The sequence below is a fragment of the Mus musculus genome, chromosome 1 (assembly GCF_000001635.26).
Source record: "Mus musculus strain C57BL/6J chromosome 1, GRCm38.p6 C57BL/6J".
Taxonomy (NCBI): Eukaryota; Metazoa; Chordata; class Mammalia; order Rodentia; family Muridae; genus Mus; species Mus musculus.
In genome coordinates, this window is record NC_000067.6 from 150,253,074 (window position 1) to 150,272,380 (window position 19,307).

The 19,307-nt window shown below is 40.2% G+C and overlaps 2 pseudogenes; both read right to left on the bottom strand.

The window, feature by feature from the left end:
* Positions 1–11,852: 11,852 nt before the first annotated feature.
* Rbm3-ps lies at positions 11,853–13,000 on the bottom strand (annotated as a pseudogene).
* On the bottom strand, positions 15,611–16,392 carry Gm4322 (predicted gene 4322; annotated as a pseudogene).

A 19,307-nucleotide genomic window follows, 5' to 3' on the forward strand; every position in this document is an offset into this window, starting at 1 on the left:
CTTTGTTTAGCTCTGTCCCCCATTTTAATAGGGTTATTTTGTTCTCTGTTGTCTAGAAAGTCTCAAACACCAGGGAAGCTAGAGGTTCCCAGGATGCAACAGGGATGACTTTAGCCAAAATACCCAATAAAGGGGAGATACAACCTGTATAGATAGACATAGCCCCCAGCTGAAGGATGCGGCCACCACCCATCTCAAAATATTTAAGCCAAAATTGTTCCTGTCCAAAGGAAAGACAGGGACAAGAAATGAAGCAGAGACTGACGGAAAGGCCATCCAGATACTGCTCCACCTAGGGATTCATCCCATCTGCAGACACCAAACCCCCACACTATTGCTGATGCCAAGAAGCACTTGCTGACAGGAGCCTGGTGTGGCTGTTTCCTGAGAGGTTCTAATAGTACCTGACCAATACAGATGCACATACTCACAGCCAACCATCAAACTGAGCCTGGGGACCCCAGTGGATGAGCTAGGGGAAGGACTGAAGGAGCTGAAGGGGATTGCAACCCCATAGAAAGAACAATATCAACTAATCAATTAACCAGACCCCCCCCCCAGAGCTCCCAGGGACTAAACCACCAACCTAAGAATATACATGGGGGGATCCATGGCTCCAGATACATATGTAGCAGAGGATGGTCTTATCTGGCATCAGTGGGAAGAGAGACCCTTGGTCCTGTGGAGGTTTGATGCCCCAATATTGGGGGATGTTAGAGTGGTGAGGCAGGAGTGGGTGAGCAGATGGAGGAGCACTCTCATGGAGGCCAAGAGGAGGAGGGAGAGGGGGAATCTGATGGGGTTTTGTGGAGGAGAAACAGGGGAGGGGGATATCATTTGAATTGTAAACAAATAAAATGATTAATTTTAAAAGTCTGTGACACACCACCTCTGGTCTTTTAGCTAAGATTGAGTATAAAAATCTAGAAAACGTGTATATATGTAGTAAAAACTCGATGATATGATACACAAGTTTCTTCTTAGTATACGGGTGAGCTGTATAATGATTAGGTCAAAAGTCAAACCAAACTGGATAACCATAGGCCTTGATGAATCCCCATTATGGAAATATTGATAAATGATCAACCCAGCAATTTAGAATGGTGAGCTCACTTTCTAAGGTCTCTTCTAACTGTGATCGCTTGGCACCACAATGCTAGCTATGTGTTTTCTGTATGAGAAGTTCCCATCATTCATGTAGACTTCAGAAGTGGGAAAGAAGGTTCATAATGAGATAGGACCTATATGTACTTTACACACCTGTATAAAAATGCCAAAATGAAATTCAAAGTCCACTTCCTCCCAACCGAGGAATATCACTGTGACCTGCCCTGGATCTCTATCAGTCCTTGGTCACTTGCATGAACTTTCACAAAATGTGACTTTCGTGGAATCTAAACAGATGCCTGGGATCCACCTCGGACCTGCTAAAAGAGAATGTGTACAGGAACCTATATGTCTAACACACTTTGCAAGTGACAAAAACACACACAGCCATTTGTGAACCGCTGCTCTGATCCTTGAAGGCATGCCTGCTAAAAGGCAGACTAGAAGCACTATGTGGGCTTATGACTGCCATCACATAGTTATCTATTCCTTGAGGAGTGAGTTCAGTTTATAGGCATCTCAAACACTCTTAAGCCATCCTCACTCCACCTTTAAAGAGTAAACATTCTGGCCTGTAAAACTCTCCTTGATCTTTTCCTTACAAGAGATGATTTTCTATGTTCACGAGCATTACAGTAACGAGCAGTCATCTTTTCGAGACCTCCGTGTCTCAAGGAACATCAAGGAAGCAAAGCCTCACTTATCATCAGTGTGTGGTCAAGATGCAAGTTCCCAAATATCTTAGCTGCTTTTATCCTTATCTGATGTTAGAAAAGAACATCGTATTCAGATCAGATTTGTAACAAAACCACAAGGCATAGATTAAGAAATCCAAGAGCATCATTCAATTATTTCCATTGTCCTTATAACTATCCAGTAGCATTACCAAACCATAACTGCTGTATCCATTTTCCTAGGGTTACCACTGACAAAAATGAAAGGAAGATATGAACATTTCAGCTTCCTTATTTTCCATTATAATTTTCTTTAAAGGTACCCGAAAGAATGGAGATGGAGTCAGAGCACATTAAAATTGCATGGTAAAATCCAGGCCAAGTTAAGCTATTGGAAGAAGAGAACTTTAACAAGACTGATCAGTTAAGTTATTTTGGGTGCTGGAGAGACTGTTCAGTGTTTAAGAGCGCTTGGTGTTCTTGCAGAAAACCAGAGTTCCACCCCTATTCCTCAGATGCCCATATCAGGGAGGTCACAACTGCCTCTAATTCCAGCTCTAGAAGATATAACAGCCTCTTCTGGCCTCCATAGAAAACTACCTACAAACAGATGACTTCTATCCTCCTTGTATTTATTAATTTACCTTCTAAAACATCTTTATTTAGATAAAAACAAAAATACTCTCTATACAAAAAAAAAAAAAAAGTACCTTCACAGGGTTGGAAGATGGTTGGTTCGGTCTGTAAAGCTCCTGGTGCACAGGCAGGAGGATCGGAGTTCTAATCCCCAGAATCCTCAGAAAGTCAAGGTGCTTTGGTGGGAATTTCTAGCCCTCAGTGCTGAGATGGATGAACTGGGCAGCCAGAATAGTAGTATGTATGAGCTCCAGGTTTAGTGAGACACACTGTCTCAAAATATGAGGGAGAGAGCATTTTGAGAAGATAGCGAACACTGACCTCTGAACTCTACACATTTACACATATGTGCACCCACACCTAAGCACACATGTGCCCATAAACATGTATGCATGTAAAAGCACATACATGTGCATATGCATGCACACACATAGTACTTTCATTCTTAAAGTAATTTCAGTTTAAAATACCAACTAAATATAATGATGTTAAATTTAAACCCAATGTGATAGCCTAGCGTTGTAATTCCAGGATTCAGGAGGATGAAGCAGGAGGATCATAAGTTCAAGACAAACATGGGATACAAATGAACTTAAAGCCATCCTTGGCTACATAGCAGGATTCTGTCGCAAAAGAACAATGACAAGCAATTTCAGTTAATCTTAGAAGACCAGAAAACCTTTCATGGGGTAAATTTGAAAGGATCACTTCTACTTATAAAAGCACATGGTCAAAATTTTACATTTGGTCCCCTTAAAATTTATAAATTCTAAATTTTAATTGGTTGGCATGCTTCAGTAAATCTAAAAGGAAAGTTTGAGTTTGTGAGGCCAAGCAAAATCAGACTGGGAAATATTTATTGGTAGTAAAGATCCTATGAGAGTCCCTTTTAACCAGGCTGGGTATAGTGAGTGGTTCATGCCTGTAGCTCCAATTACAAGGGAAGCTGAGGCAGGAGAATCACTTGGACTCACACACAGTTTGAAAAGAGCCTAGGTAACATAGACACTACCTTGAAAAGAAATTATAAAGAATCCTCCTCTAAAGAATGCACAGACACAGAACATCCTGAAAGTGTGTGTTCTGTGCGTAGTGTTATGATTTCCCCTAAGTAAATAGTTAGTAATCTTTAGTTATAAAACTTGGTTCCGCTGAGGTTATGAGTGGAGTGCTCACTTAGCAAAGGCACAGCCCTATCCTGGGCACCAAAACCAAAAACAAGACAGAAAAAGATTGATTCAACAGCCCTGATAACCACAGCACTGGTAGAGTAACAGAGTTAATGAGGTGGTAGAGCCAGTCACTGAGGACAAGATCTATAACCCAAGGCAGGTAGCTCTTGTTTGTAATGTTGCTATGACAACTGTATCTCCTGGACAAGTTGCATAACCTTTTTAAGCCTCAAGTCCTACGTTGTAAGTGAAAATGAATATCTGCTTTTTAGATTTATTATAGGGGCTTAATAAAAATAGCAGCTGCAGTGCATTTAGCAATATAACTCTATATATAAAGGTATGAAATTTTCTGTATGTGTTGTTCTTTAACATATGTACTGGCTAGTTTGATGTCACTTAACACAGGCTGCAGTCATTTTAGAAGAAAGAACTTCAGTTGAGAAATGCCCAATCAGATTGGCCAATGAGAAAGTCAGTAAGAAGCACAAATTTTTTGATTGATGATTGATGTCAGAGGGCTCAGCTCAAGGTGAGAGATGCCACCTCTAGGCTGGTGATCCTGGGTTCTATATAAGGAAGCAGGCTGAGCAAGCCATGAAGAGCAAGCCAGTAAACAGCCTCTGCATCAGCTCTCCTCTTGAGTTCCCGCCCTGACTTTTCCTCATAATGCACTATAGGTTACAAGGTAAAACAAACCTTTTCTCCTCAATTTGTTTTCAGTCATGGTGTTTTATCATAACATTAGAAAAGTAACTAAGACAACATGTATATGTATACATATAAATATAGTATCTCTGTTACTACGCATGAAATTTTCAGAAAAAAAAAAAAGTCTATACAATCTAAAAGTATACATGATAGATTAGGAATACATTTTAAAAGCTTAAGAAGGGGTTCTAAACTGTGTAACAGAACGTGAAGTCGTTGCCAGAGGTCATTAGAACATAGTGAAGTAGAAATTATAACGATAGAATATTAAGTAAAAGGAAGACATAAAAACATAAATTCTGAGGCTAAAGAGAGAGCTCAGCTGTTAGGAGCATTGACTGTTTTAGCAGAGAACGCAGATTTAGTTCCCAGGATCCACATGAGACTCACAAATGGCCCATAACCACCTGTAACTCTAGTTCCAGGAGTTCCAGTGCCCTCTTCTGGATTCTTTGGGCACTTGAATGCATGTGGTTCAACATACAGGCAAGCGAAAACATATATCTCCACATAAATCATTTTTAAAACATAGATTCTCTGAAAAGATGTATATAGAGAAAATGCTAGTAAGAAAGTCTTTCCGATGTATATTAGTGACTTCTGTATGGAGATTTGCAGATGGTCTTAAATAAACTTAATCCGATTTCAACTGCCATACTCAACATTCTTTGGAGAAACACCTGCTGTTCACATCCTTTTAAAAGCCTGGTGATGCCAAGAGTCAGGGTGCACACAGCCTCCCAATGCTTTGGAGTCTAAGACAGGAGGTACTGAGTATGGGCTCTCATGACACTCTGCCTTTTAAAGGCTGGAAGAAAGAAAGAAAAGAAGCCCTTGTTCCGAGTTCCTGGATGAACATTGTGCCAGCATTTTAAACAATAAGATAGTTGCATACCGTGACCTGAATGTTCTTTATATGACCAAAGAAACATGTATTTCCTGATGTATTATTGAGCATTTCTTCTGTGCCAACCACTAAGCACACAGAAAGATAAACTAGTTAAGGACACAGAAAACTTTAACAAGAGACAAAGAGTATTAATACTCCCCTGATAAAGTTTATAGTAATGCCGAGACACAAATAAAATAGCCAGTTTTCTCCATAGACCAGTGTTTATCAGTTCAATCTTTCTCTTTTTTTTTCGTCAGGATACCTGATTTTATTTTTGAAAAATATCTGTTTATGTATTTTGTGTGTATGAGTGTTCTGTCTGCCCATATGTCTGTACACTTGAAGAGGGCATCACATCCCATTATAGATGGTTGTGAGCCTCCATGGGGTTGCTGGGAATTAAACTCAGGACCCCTAGAAGAGCAGCTTACCTGCTGAGCCTTCTCTCTAGCCCCCAGTTTAATCTGAGTACATACTAAGAATGGTTTTGAATGTCCATCTATTAAATGTGATGCGTGTTTTCAAGAATTATCTAGTTATCCCTGGGATACATAAGAACAGAAATAAGGAACATGCTGAAGAGTTGGCTTGGCTGTTAACATTAGTTGCTCTTTCTCAGGACCCAGGTGGAATTCCCAACATGCAAATGTTACCTCACTACTGTCTATAAGTCCATTTCTACATGATCCAACACCCTCTTCTGGACTCCAGAGGCACCAGAAATGTGCAAGGTACACAGATGCACAAGCAGACCAGATGACTAATTAAGCAATATCAAAAAAATTAAAATTTCACAAAAAAGTAGAAATATATTAAATTTAGAGAGAAGTAAATCACGAAACAATTATGAGGTAGAAGAAATTGAGAGCCACAAACACAGAGGCAGTAGTTGAAGTCACGAGATGCATGAAGCAGGTAAAATGAACAAGGAGAAGGAACCAGAAAAGACACGCCCCACAAAAGCCCCACTAATGGTGGGACACTGATATCGAGTAGCTTGTAAGTAAAGGCTGAGAAGAGATATCCAGAGTCACATAAGAACCAAAACAAAATAGGTAGGGAAACGATGGGTGTCAGGGTTAAAAGATGGAGCCAGGAAGGCCATACTGGTTGTCTAACAAGGGACATGAAACAAGGGTCTTTAATTTAGAATGTAGGTTCTTTTCAATGATGTTGCCTAGAGCAAATGGGTTCATGTGTCTTATAAATCTGGAGTAGTTACAGAGAAGGGAAGGCAGGGACTGAATGCACTGGATGTAAAAATTACAGAAGAACTAAGAGGCAGAGATATACAACTTGACAGAGTTAGTGAAAATGAAAAAATGTTTTGAAAAAATTGCCTTTCCAACATTCAAATGCGAATTGAGACTAAATACTAACCTCACAGACTGTTAACTGGTAGCCCTCTGTGCTGGCTATGTACAGTGAGAAGCATCCTGTCATCAATAGGAATACAATAAAATTTATGGTGTCTGTTCTGTTTCACTTAACTGATACCCCTTTCCTTTGTGATATCTGTAACATTTAATGGCACTCAAACACTTTACGTGTAATTCTCAGTTCATTTGGCTGGTAGTGTGGAGTATAGGGACTTCAACTGACTGGTTGCTTCTCATTAGTAAAATGTCTGCCACGTCACCTAGTAATCCTTAAGAAATATATCTGTAAAGTAAATTAATAAGGACTAGATTTATTCTAACTACAACTGGCTAAATTCATCCTACATCCATGTTATACCCCAAAGATATTAAACTATAAAAAGTTGTTTTCTTTATGGAAATTAAGATCATGTCCCTGAGTCCAATATAGTAAATATATTTTCTTTTGTTTTTAGTTTTTATAAGGTGAATATTTTCAGTGGTTCAAGTTTCTATCATTGTTCATTCCTTGAGCATAAATTTTAAAACTACTCAAAACTGCCTAGTTGATCTAGACAGTCATACCCACTGCTGTTCAGCCCAGCAGATGACTAAAGCTAAGTCTAGCAAGTTTACCGAAAGCAATGCAAGTGGAAAAAAGGAAAAATTCACTTGATATTTGAAGTGGAAAAGTAAAACATGAGTCGGCTTTAAATTGTATTTTTAATATGCTTCGTATTTCCTAAGCTATAATTTTAGTGACTCATCTGAAATTATTGTGTCTGTGTTATTCAGGGAATCTCAGAAAAATGTACAGTCACCACTGAGCCCTCAGTAAATCAGGTATGGGGTTTTATGATATCTGTCCTACAGTAGTCAAAGCATTATCTGTGCTTATCTCCCAAGGCTAGTCAACATCACTTGGAGAATGAATCAAGCCATCTCCTTGAAAGAACTTAGCAATTTCCTGTGCCCAGATTGCAACACTATGGCTTGGCTTGTTTGTTAAGACACTAAAACTAGGACAATTTCTCTAATTATACCATATTACCCTTTATGTGCAAAATCAGTGGTGCTCAACCAGGGGCTACTGGGGTGTCTGACATTGATGACAATAATATTTAGAGATATTTTGGTTGTTGTAACTAAGGTGGCAACAGGTTTCCTATAGACATTTGGTGGATTCAGTTCAGAAATGTCAAAAAAATTCTCAGATGACCAGGGGAGTCCCCACAACAAGCAATCACCCAGTCCAAGAGATCAGTAGCATCAAAGTATGTGCTGAAACTGGTTTCTCAGCTTTCCGAGGACCCTCAGCATCCTTGGAAGCAAATCTCAATGCATTACCTTTGCATAGCTTTTCCTAAATCAACGTGCAGTACTAGCTTCACTGACTAAACTTCCTACCTATACATTAGATTTGATTTCATGGTGACTCATCTTGACAAACCAGTGAGAAATTCAAAGTTCAGGCTTGCTGCTGACACTTGTTTTTCCCTGATTATAATTTGAGTTCTATTATAAAAACCATTTCATAGATTTCCATTTCAAGAAATTTACTCTACAATAATCTACCTTTCTACCCTGCCTTTTTAAACTTCTCCAAACTTCATCGCCTGTACCAGTGGTAGCACAGATAATGTGTTAAAAAGTGTGAAGGAGCAGCTAAGTATTTTATTGTTCTTCTAGCAAAAATGTTTAAATAATATTTCTAGAAAGTCATATGGCCAATGTCAATTACTGAGTCACTTTAGTAAAAATAAATACACATTAAAAGGCTATATAGTATGGCCTCCAATATCAGCTAAAACTCTACCTCTAAATAAAATTGAAAACCTTGGTCTATTTTTTTCATCCACTTGCAAGCCAGTGATCATACCAACGACACCTATAAAAGGAACAAATGAAAGCAAAGGAAAGCTCCAAGTTAAAATAAAGTAGAGTTTATTAGCAATATTCTCATTCAAATGGTTGTCCTTGGTGGAGGGTCCTTTAAGAAGTAATCACTATATTAATTGACCATTATTTCCCTGGCTCTGAACAATCTCTTAATACATTTTTTAAGTGCAAAGATTCTCCAATATATATGGAGGAGTTCATCAAGGTCATGAATTGTAGGAAGTGGTTTTAAGGCTCAGAATAAGTAATGCCTTGCTGATATGGCTCAAAGACGCTTGTCTCCTCCAAAACTCCTACATGGAAACTCATGTTGAAATTTAGTCCCCGTCATCAAGCTTTAAGAAGGTGGAAACTAAGTAAGGCCTCTAGAAGGTGACTATAGTTAGAAAATATTATGTGGTAGAGTTCTCATGATTGAAACTAGTCATACACACACACACACACACACACACACACACACACACACACACACGACTTTCTTTCACCAAGTGCCAAGTGACATCCTGTGCCATGTAATGGTCCTTCCATCAAGAAAGCCCTTACAAGACCTTGGACCAGAACCATGAGAAACAGTAAATAAATCTCTTTTCTTCATACCTGTCTCTGGTATTGTGTACTAGCAACAGAAATGAAAGCCAGCCACAAGCTCTGTCATCTCTCTTGGTTTCAGTGAATGGTTAGTCTTAACTGATTCTCACTCTATGGGAGTTTATTTTCTCTCGTGTCTTTAATACTAATGCAAGCATGAAACATGATTGCTTGTTCTATGCTTTCATAAAGCTAATTACACAAGCCTTGGCCTTCTGTCAAGTCTATGATCTCTCTAGAACAGCAGAGATAGTTGCACTGAAAGAACCCACCCAACTTAAATTACACAGCAGCTGTCATTGGAGGATTATGTTCCTAAAATCTTCTATACATACAGTTTGATTCTCTGCCTCCTTTACCTCTCTTCTATGGATTTTGTATACCATCATAGTTCTAGTGCCAACATTATGTTCTTAAGCTTGGCTTCAGTCTGTTTCCCTTACCTCTTTTAACTGCTGGTTTCAGACACATGTGGCATTACTGGCATTTCTATTGCATTGAAATCCCTTCAGCACACTCTGAAATTCCCTTCTGTGCTGGCAAACATGATCTCTTCCTACTCTAAACAACTAATATCTTCTCCCACTTCTTTCATTTCTATGAGGCCAGATTTCTTCCACAAAAAGCTTCTCTCTCTCTCTCTCTCTCTCTCTCTCTCTCTCTCTCTCTCTCTCTCTCTCTCTCTCTCCCCTCCCCTCCCCTCCCCTTCCCTTCCCTTCCCTCCCTTTCTTTGAGTCCTTGAACTTCTGATCCTCCTGCCTCCATCTCCATCTCTCAAGTGCTGGGATTACAATTATGGGCCACACTTGCTTGGTCTATGTGATGCTGAGGTTGGAACCAACAGCCTCTTACATGTTAAAGCAGCACTCTATCAACTGAGCTACAGTGTCAGATCCAACATTTGTTTTCAGTGTCTGATAAAATCCTTTACACCACTTCTGGATTCCGTTCTAGAAAGGACATGGGCAGTTCCATCTCTGCTCCAAACTTCTAACTAGACCCTACTGGGCTAACTTCCACCTTTTCCAGAACAACATCACATAAGCTTCCTTGTCGAAAAAGCAAGATATTCTTTAACATCAAACCATTAAGTAAACCATTTTGTTTAACTTTAGAATTGAGTTTTGCCTGTGTATATTTATGTGTATCGTGTACTCAAGGAAGTCAGAAGAGGTGTGAGATCCCCACTATTGTGTGGGTGCTGGAAACCTAACCTGGATCCTCTGCAAGAGCAACAGTACTCTTAACGGCTGATCTATCTCTCCAGCTATAAACCATTGTTTTCTCACTAGCCATCTACTGAGGATAGGAGGATTTCTGGACCACAACTATGCTCACAAATTCCCCTTTTATTAGTAAACGGTCAGAGCAGAGCTCCGCAAATCCTACAACTTAAACAGTAGAAATGTATTCTCGCAGAACACGAGACTGAGATGGGTGTGTTGACACCACTGGATTATTGGCCTGTAGACGCTTTCTTATGCCTCTGTCTTCGAATGGTCTTTCATCTGCCTGTGTCTATAATTAGGACTTCAGCACAGGAATTTTAGAATCATGTTGATAACACCTACCTGTATTTTTTTTTCTTCCTCCTGTTCCTCTCCAATTCCTACCCAACATTTAAGACCACACTGAAAATGTCTGTCCACCCAATCCTACCTAATTATTCTAGCTTGACTTTCACTCTTCCTTCCTGGGTTCTATTGCATTACTATATCAATTATGCAATTTCCATTTCCTGGCTAAAGATCTATTCCTGAAAAGTCTAAGCCCCCTTTTAAGCTCTCTAGGTTTTTAGTAAGTGATTACTATGTAGAGATCAGAGATTCATCACAATTCAAATTCCTTGGTTAAACCTGCCATTTTTGGTCCATCAAAAAAGATGCTTGAAGACTTTGCTCTATACTAATAACAGTAAGGCTAAACAAACAGAGAAATTTTCCCATGCCTAAATTGTAACTCTCCAGTATCTTAAACATCTTTCAGGATATTATTCAATATGATGCTGTTCTTGTAGATAATTCCTAATAAGGAATTATCACAAATAAAAAATCCAATAAAAAAAATCTGAATGCCGCCATTCAACTCTCTGAGAAAGCACTAGATCCTAAGCTTCATGCTGTTCCCCTCCTCTTAAAGAGTTCCCTCAAACGTATTATATCTGGAATCAATATGATCAAATAATTAAAATACAGTATGTCTCTTCAAATTCTTTTCTGTGTGTAGAAATCGGATACCACATCCATATCTGAAAGCTTTCAGCCTTTGGAAGGAGGAAGCAAGATGATCAGATGTTCAAGGTCAACATCAGCCACATGGGAAGAAGTCTAAGGCCATGGGGAACTACCAGAGCTCTCCTTGAAAGATGAACAAAAGGGAAAAGAGAGTCAGCATTGAATGAATGCAATGCAGATTAATGATTATATGAAGAATATAGCAAACTCATCCACCTACATTATCTGATTTAATCCTTACCCACTTTATGAAAGCATAGCATGCTTACTCCTGCCTGACAGGCAAGACATGGTAATGCTAAGTAACTAGCCGTAAATGTCTTGTTGGGTCAGTACAAGCCGTCTGACACTAGTGGTCAAAGGCGATGTAAGTTCCCACCCATCAACAGCAACAGCAGAATTCCCTCTCTAATGCTTGAACTATTTTGTTCTTTTCTAAACCATTAATTTTAAAATGTCTAGGAATTCTATGTGTGTATGTATGTACACACACACACTCCACAGTATCTGGTCATCAGAGGACAGTTTTTTTAATTAATTTTTTTTTTAGATATTTTCTTTTTTTTTTTTTTTTGTGTGTGTTCAGGTTTCATCTTTTAATTAGCTCCATAAAGGACATCCTAAACACATCAGACACAACAGAATACTTTTCTTCCAGTATTAAAAAATGACATTCACAAACATTTTAAAGAAGCTCTTCTATATAATCAGGATGGTGATCTTTAATAAAAAACATCTCTAAGCAATCATGATCTTGACTCGGATTGTTCATAGGTACATTCAGAAATCACTTTCTGGCCATGATAAACATTGTTTACAAGGTTTTAAAATGTCCCTAAATACACATCAACTTTAAAAACTGATTTAGCCTGGCCACTTTTTTCTTTTGGCCAGAAACAATAATCCTGAGTGCCTAAACAAAAATTCTGATAAAAGGAAAAATATTGGGACTGTAACAAATGTCTTAAAAATTGTTTTTAAAAGGGAAAAAAATGTTTAAAGAACACATGGAGCTTTCTAAAAGTTCTTTAACAAACTACCTTGGGAGCTCAATTCAAAAATAGAACTTGATGTACTAAAACAGACGTTTCAGCGCAGCTCCAAAAATCTTTATAAATACAGCAATTTGCAAGGACGATCCTGGATCAGAAGTGTTATTCCTTGTGTATATTTTGTGTGCATGCCCCATCTCAGTTGTCATAATTGTCTCTGTAATTTCCTCCTGAGTAGCGGTCATAGCCACCCTGGCTTCTGCCACTGTAGTCTCTAGACCGCCCATACCCATATCCATATCCTCCAGGACGACTGTCATATCTTCCACTTCCATATCCCTGGTCTCTGCCACCTCTAGAGTAACTGCGACCACGCCCACCAAAGGCACCCCCTCTGGATCCCCTGGCAGACTTTCCTGCATGATCAACTCGGATTTGGCGCCCATCCAGGGACTCTCCATTCATGGCTCTCATCGCATCTGAGGCATGCTCTGGGTTTGTGAAGGTGATGAAGCCAAAACCCCGGGATCTTTGAGTCTCCCGGTCCTTGACAACAACCACCTCAGAGATAGGCCCAAAGCTGCTGAAGTGGTCTTCAAGTGCCTGTTCATCGGTGTTGAAGTTGAGCCCTCCTACGAAGAGTTTCCCTTCTTCAGACGACATGGCAGAAGGCAAGTCCTGGAAATTAAAATTCAGAGGACGGCAGAGACGACGAGCTCGAAGGAACCGGGAGAACCAGATATTTTCTTTATATACATTTCAAATGCTATCTCGAAAGTTCCCTAATCCCTACACCTGCCCTGCTCCCCTACCCACCCACTGCTGCTTCTTGGCCCTGGCATTCCCCTGTACTGGGGCATATAAAGTTTGCAAGACCAAGGGTTCTTTCTTTCCTATGATGGCCGACTAGGCCATCTTCTGATAGATATGCAGCTAGAGACATGAGCCCCGGGGGCACTGGTTAATTCCTATTGTTGTTCCACCTATAGGGTTGCAGACCCCTTTAGCTCCTTGGGTACTTTCTCTAGCTCCTCCATTGGGGACCCTGTGTTCCATCCAATAGCTGACTGTGAGCATCCACTTCTGTGTTTGCCAGGCACTGGCATAGCCTCACAAGAGACAGCTATATCAAGGTCCTTTCAGCAAAATCTTGCTGGCGTATGCAATGATGTCTCCCGTAAACTCTTTTTCTATTGAAAATAATATACCCTTTCAATAAGCTATTCAACTGGAAGAATATTTTATTGGTATATTTGTTATATTTGCATCTTGGGTTTCAATTATGAGCTACATGTTCTGTAAATTCCTTTGGAATCAGTTCTTTGACTTAAGGGCAGATCAGATATCAGGTTTTTGTGTGATTATACTGCCCTCATGTGGTAGATACGCTGAACAGCATGAACAGTGGCATCATAGCAAAAGCCACCGAGCTCAATTGAGGAGCTAAGGATAGCCACCTTCTCCAAATGTTCACCAACTATATTCAAGCTACTTTTAGGACTGGTGAAAATACACAGACATACATGATCTCAAATGAGATTATATTGTGTTCTCAAATATCAATGAATTTTTTTCATGTGTCCTTAATTACACCAAGGAATTATGCCAAGTGAGAAAATATTCAGTTAATACAGGCATTTACAAAACTATACAGGCTGGCTAGATGGCTCAGTGGGTAAGAGAAATGACTGCACTTCCGAAGGTCCTGAGTTCAAATCCCAGCAACCACATTATGGTTCACAACTACCTATAATGTGATCTGATGCCCTCTTCTGGCGCATCTGAAGACAGCTACAGTGTACTTAGTTATGTATAATAATAAATAAATTAATAGGCCAGAGAAAGCAGGGACTGAGCAAGCAGTCTAGACCAGAGTGAGCAGGGCCGACCAGAGCAGGGTTGACTGGAGTGAGCAGAGGTCCAAAAAATTCAATTCCCAACAACCACATGAAAGTTCAAACCTGTCTGTTCAGCTACAGTGTACCTATATACATAAAATAAATAAATAAATCTTTAAAAAAAATAAAACTTTATTAGTATTAAACAAAGCTTATAATTTAATAACATGAGAAAGGCTCTGCTAACATGAATTAATCAGAATTCCCTAAAAGGAACAGAACTAGTGAAGTGAATATATATATATATATATATATATATATATATATATATAATTTACATAATTAAGCTACTCTTGGTATTTTTTTTTAACTGTGAAAGCTTCAATATTAAACCTTGAATGTCTGCTAAATGGCCTTATATGTGTAAGCTTGGTCCAATTGTATGTTCCTTCCATTATTATTCCACACATTTAAGATCCATACTTACACATTCTCCAGATGTCTGTTAGAATCTCATTAAGTTGTTTGTGGGTATATCAGATCTCTTCTAGACCACAAGTTCTATCTCTCATTTATGAGTCTACTTACCCTTGAGTCTAGCTGTAGCTCTACAGGCAATGAGAGGTGGTCCTTGAGAGACATCAGCATTGTCTTCTCTGGCATTTCCTTTATGGAAAATCACTGCCTGTCCCATAGACAGAGAGGTGGGATAAATTCCCCCAGGCAATGGAAGAGAGAACTGCAGAGGTGAAGGCTGGGGATGAATCCTCTGCTGAGAGTGGTGAGACTGCTTCTTCGTGTGTAATGAGCCCATTAAATTCTGAGCATTCAATGTCCTCAACCTCCTGAGGGTCCTCCCACACATCACCATCCAAGTTACATGATTTATGCATGCGGTGGTTTGGACAAGAATTTCCTCCACTAGGCTCATATGTGTGCATACCTGCTCCCCAATTAGTAGCACCACTTGAGTATGTTTAGCAGGTAATTAATTTGCTAAAGGAAGTATATCACTGGAGGAAAGCTTGAAGTTTCAATCCTCATGCCATTTCAACTTTGCTCACAGCTTCCTGCTTAAGGTTCAAGATGTAAGCTCTCAGCTGTTCCTGCCACCATGTTCCTGCTTGGCGCCATAATTATTTCTCATTATGGACTCTTATCCCTCTGAAACCATAATCCCAAATAACCTTCCTTCTTTAAGTTGTTTTGGTCATATGTATTACACAGCAATACAAAAGTATTTCATACAAAAGTTGGTACCAGAACTGGGGTATTTAGAAGTGTTTGCTTGTTTCTGGAGGAGGCTGGAAGACTTTAAAACTTTGAGCTAATAACGAAAGTGGTTGAATGCTGTCTGCAAAGGTTAATGGGCTTTCCTGGTAGAAATCTGGAAGACAGTAGTGCTAAAGCCATGCTGATTATGGAGGTCTAACACTAGAAGTTTCAGAAGGAAACAATATTAGGAACTTGGCTAGAGACCATTTTGTTAGATGTATAGATACCTGCTAATTTTTTTTTTTGCTTTTAAAATTGCTTTATTAATTTCAAATTATGAAAAAGATTTTTTTTCTAAAATGGGTTAAATTGCCATGCTAACAGGAATGTTTGAATTAAATGCAACAATTAAACAATTTTACATAGAAACCGTTAAGTGGAAACACCAAAAGTTTACAGAAAAAAAAAACCCCACTTGATAAGAGCTTGTAAAACAGTAGCCATTTTATGAGCTCAGAGAAAATCTTAGATTTCAAGGTATGAGGCAAAAGTCGTAATGATTGTCAGGTTCCGGAAGGCCTCACCTGCTGCTCCGTAGTCTTTCTCTTGACTTCTGTTCCCTGCACTACAAATCTCCCAACATCCTCTCCCCCTTCATTGCGATCAACATGCCTATTAGGTATGGCCCAGAGAAAGTTAGGCACAAGTCGCCTGACTTTCCTTCGGACATTTCCCCCAGGCTTCTTGTTTTCAACCTCTTCCAGATGGTGGGGTTCTTCTTCACTTTGTTTGGAGGCCTTCCCACCCTTTTTGTCTTTTTTGTCTTTCTCCACAGTGAGATCCAGTATGACTTGTTTAAATTTGGATGCCATCACTCCTGGGCCTATCCTTGCCTTCTCCTCTTTCTAGAGATGCTCACCACCAGGTGCGCCGAGAAGCTTCTGCTTCTCAGACCTGCTCCGCTCTTCCTCCTCCTGCTGCTTTCCGCGCCGCCCAGGCCCGCGTGCTCTGCGCCACCAGGAGCTGCGCCACCAGTAACAGGTGCCTCCATTAGGGATGGCGGGCTGGAGAGAGTCGCTAATTTTTAATATTAACAATTAATATTAAATTCTAATAGGATTTCATTTTAATAGTAAATATTCTTAGTAGGAGTCTTGAAAGTAACAATTTTTTTATTTTTTATTAGGTATTTTCTTCATTTACATTTGCAGTGCTATTCCCAAAAGTCCCCCATACCCTCCCCCCCACTCCCCTACCCACCCACTCCCACTTTTTGGCCCTGGCATTCCCCTGTACTGAGGCATATAAAGTTTGCATGACCAATGAGCCTCTCTTTCCACTGATGGCCGACTAGGCCATCTTCTGATACATATGCAGCTAGAGACAGAAGCTCCGGAGGATACTGGTTAGTTCATATTGTTGTTCCACCTGTAGGGCTGCAGATCCCTTTAGCTCCTTAGGTACTTTCTCTAGCTCCTCCATTGGGGGCCCTGTGATCCACCCAATAGCTGACTGTGAGCATCCATTTTTGGGTTTGCTAGGCCCCGGCATACCCTCACAAGAGACAGCTATATCAGGGTCCTTTGAGCAAAATCTTGCTAGTGTATGCAATGGTGTCATCATTTGGAGGCTGATTATGGGATGGATCCCCGGATATGGCAGTCTCTAGATGGTCCATCCTTTCTTCTCAGCTCCAAACTTTGTCTCTGTAATTCCTTCCATGGGTGTTTTGTTCCCAATTCTAAGAAGGGGCAAAGTGTCCACACTTTGGTCTTCATTCCTCTTGAGTTTCATGTGTTTCGCAAATTGTATCTTATATCTTGGGTGTATTGGCTAGTTTTGTGTCAACTTGACACAGCTGGAGTTATCACAGAGAAAGGAGCTTCAGTTGAGGAAATGCCTCCATGAGATCCAACTGTAAGGCATTTTCTCAATTAGTGATCAAGGGGGCAAGGCCCCTTGTGGGTGGGACCATCTCTGGGCTGGTTGTCTTGGGTTCTATAAGAGAGCAGGCTGAGCAAGCCAGTAAAGAACATCCCTCCATGGCCTCCGCATCAGCTCCTGCTTTCTGACCTGCTTGAGTTCCAGTCCTGCATCCTTTGGTGATCAACAGCAGTATGGAAATGTAAGCCGAATAAACCCTTTCCTCCCCAACTTGCTTCTTGGTCATGATGTTTGTGCAGGAATAGAAACCCTGACTAAGACAAATTAGTACCAGAAGTGGGGTATTCCTGTGACAACATGACCGTGTTCTGGGGAGGACTGCGGAAGGACTTTGGAACTTTGGGCTTGAAGATCCATCCATTGTTAAGAGCTCTGTCAGATGTTGTGTAGGAGCTTGGAAGATAATGTTGAGAACACTGCAGAAGATGGAGGTCTGGTTTGTGAAATTTCAGAGGGAAAAATTAAAGACTCTTTTCAGGGCCATTGCTGTTTTGATTGTGAAGATTCTGTAGTTCTGGTTAGCTGGGGCTGAAGAATCAGCTGTGATTAACAAGATACCAGAACTACTAAAGCAAAAACTTTGCATTACTGGGACTATTGATGCTGGTTAGCTGGAGCTAAGAAATTAGCGGTGATTAAGAAGAGACCAGCATCATTGAGGTGACATCTTCTGGGAAGTGTTTTCTGAGAGCACAGTGGCTGCGTTCCAGATATAGCCAAAGTTGTACCTTGTGCTCTGGCTGGACTTGGTAACGTGTAAGGGTCACCCAGGTGGTACTGGTTTTGAAGGCATGAAGGAGTTGAGCAGAGCAGCTGAGGCTTGGCACTGTGAGAGGCCATGGAAGGCCATTGGTGAAAGTGCAGCCTCAGTTGCAATTGATGGCCCAGGACTGAAGGGGTCATGCAGTGTTTTGGAGATGCCAGTACCATGAGATGACCACCAAGAGCAGCAGAAGCAGTGGAGTAGAGGCATCTGGAGCCTAGAGGATGACGCGTGTGCTACAAAGGGCATGGCTGGAGAAGTGACCCAAGCCCTTGGAGGAGCCCAGAAGATCGTGAGTTGGATCCCAGACATTGGACGGTTGGAGATTGATTTTTGCTTTTGATTGTGACTGTGCCCTGATATTTTCCCTCTTGAAGGAAGAAACTGTTTTAGTGATGCCCACAGTTAAGAGACTTTTAATTTAAAAAGACTTTGGATTTTTAAAAGAGATGGATATTTTAAAGAGATTGAAATTTTAAGAATATGTAAAGACTGTGGGACATTTAAAGTTATTTAGACCTTGGGGATGAATAAGAATGCAAGTGTTGAGGCTTACTAGTGATGTGTTTGTGTGTCAAGTTGACAAGGGGTCAGTTGTATTGGCTAGTTTTGTGTCAACTTGACACAGCTGGAGTTATCACAGAGAAAGGAGCTTCAGTTGAGGAAATGCCTCCATGAGATCCAACTGTAAGGCATTTTCTCAATTAGTGATCAAGGGGGTGTATATATATATATATACATATGGTTTCATATGTTCCACAAGTACACATGGAGGTCAGAGGACAGTTTGCAAGCATAAGTTCTTTCCTTCTACATCATGGGTCCTGACTATCAAATTTAGTTCATCTGGTTTGGTGGCAAGTGAACCCTCTCAACTGCCTGAGTCACTTTAATTTTGATCAAAGTAATAAATTACTAATGCCAACTTGTTCTATAGCCTTTGTTTACAGGACTTATTAAAGAGTAGTGAGATTAAATTTTCTATGAGTTCATGTGAGTGGGTTTTGTGTACAGTGTTCATGTTTATGGTGTATGCTCATGTGTGTGTACCCATGTGAGGGTTCATTCTCCACCATGTTCATTTGTGACTGAGTCACCACTGACCCTGGAACTAAACTGATGACAAATAAGTCTCAGTAATCCTCCTGTCTCAGATCCTCACAACACTGAAATCACAGGCATGGATGACCAAACAATGCATTGTCTGTGGGTGCTCCACTCTTACCATTGTGGAAAAAATACTCTTTCTCACACATCCATCTATCTCTATAGCTCATCTCTATT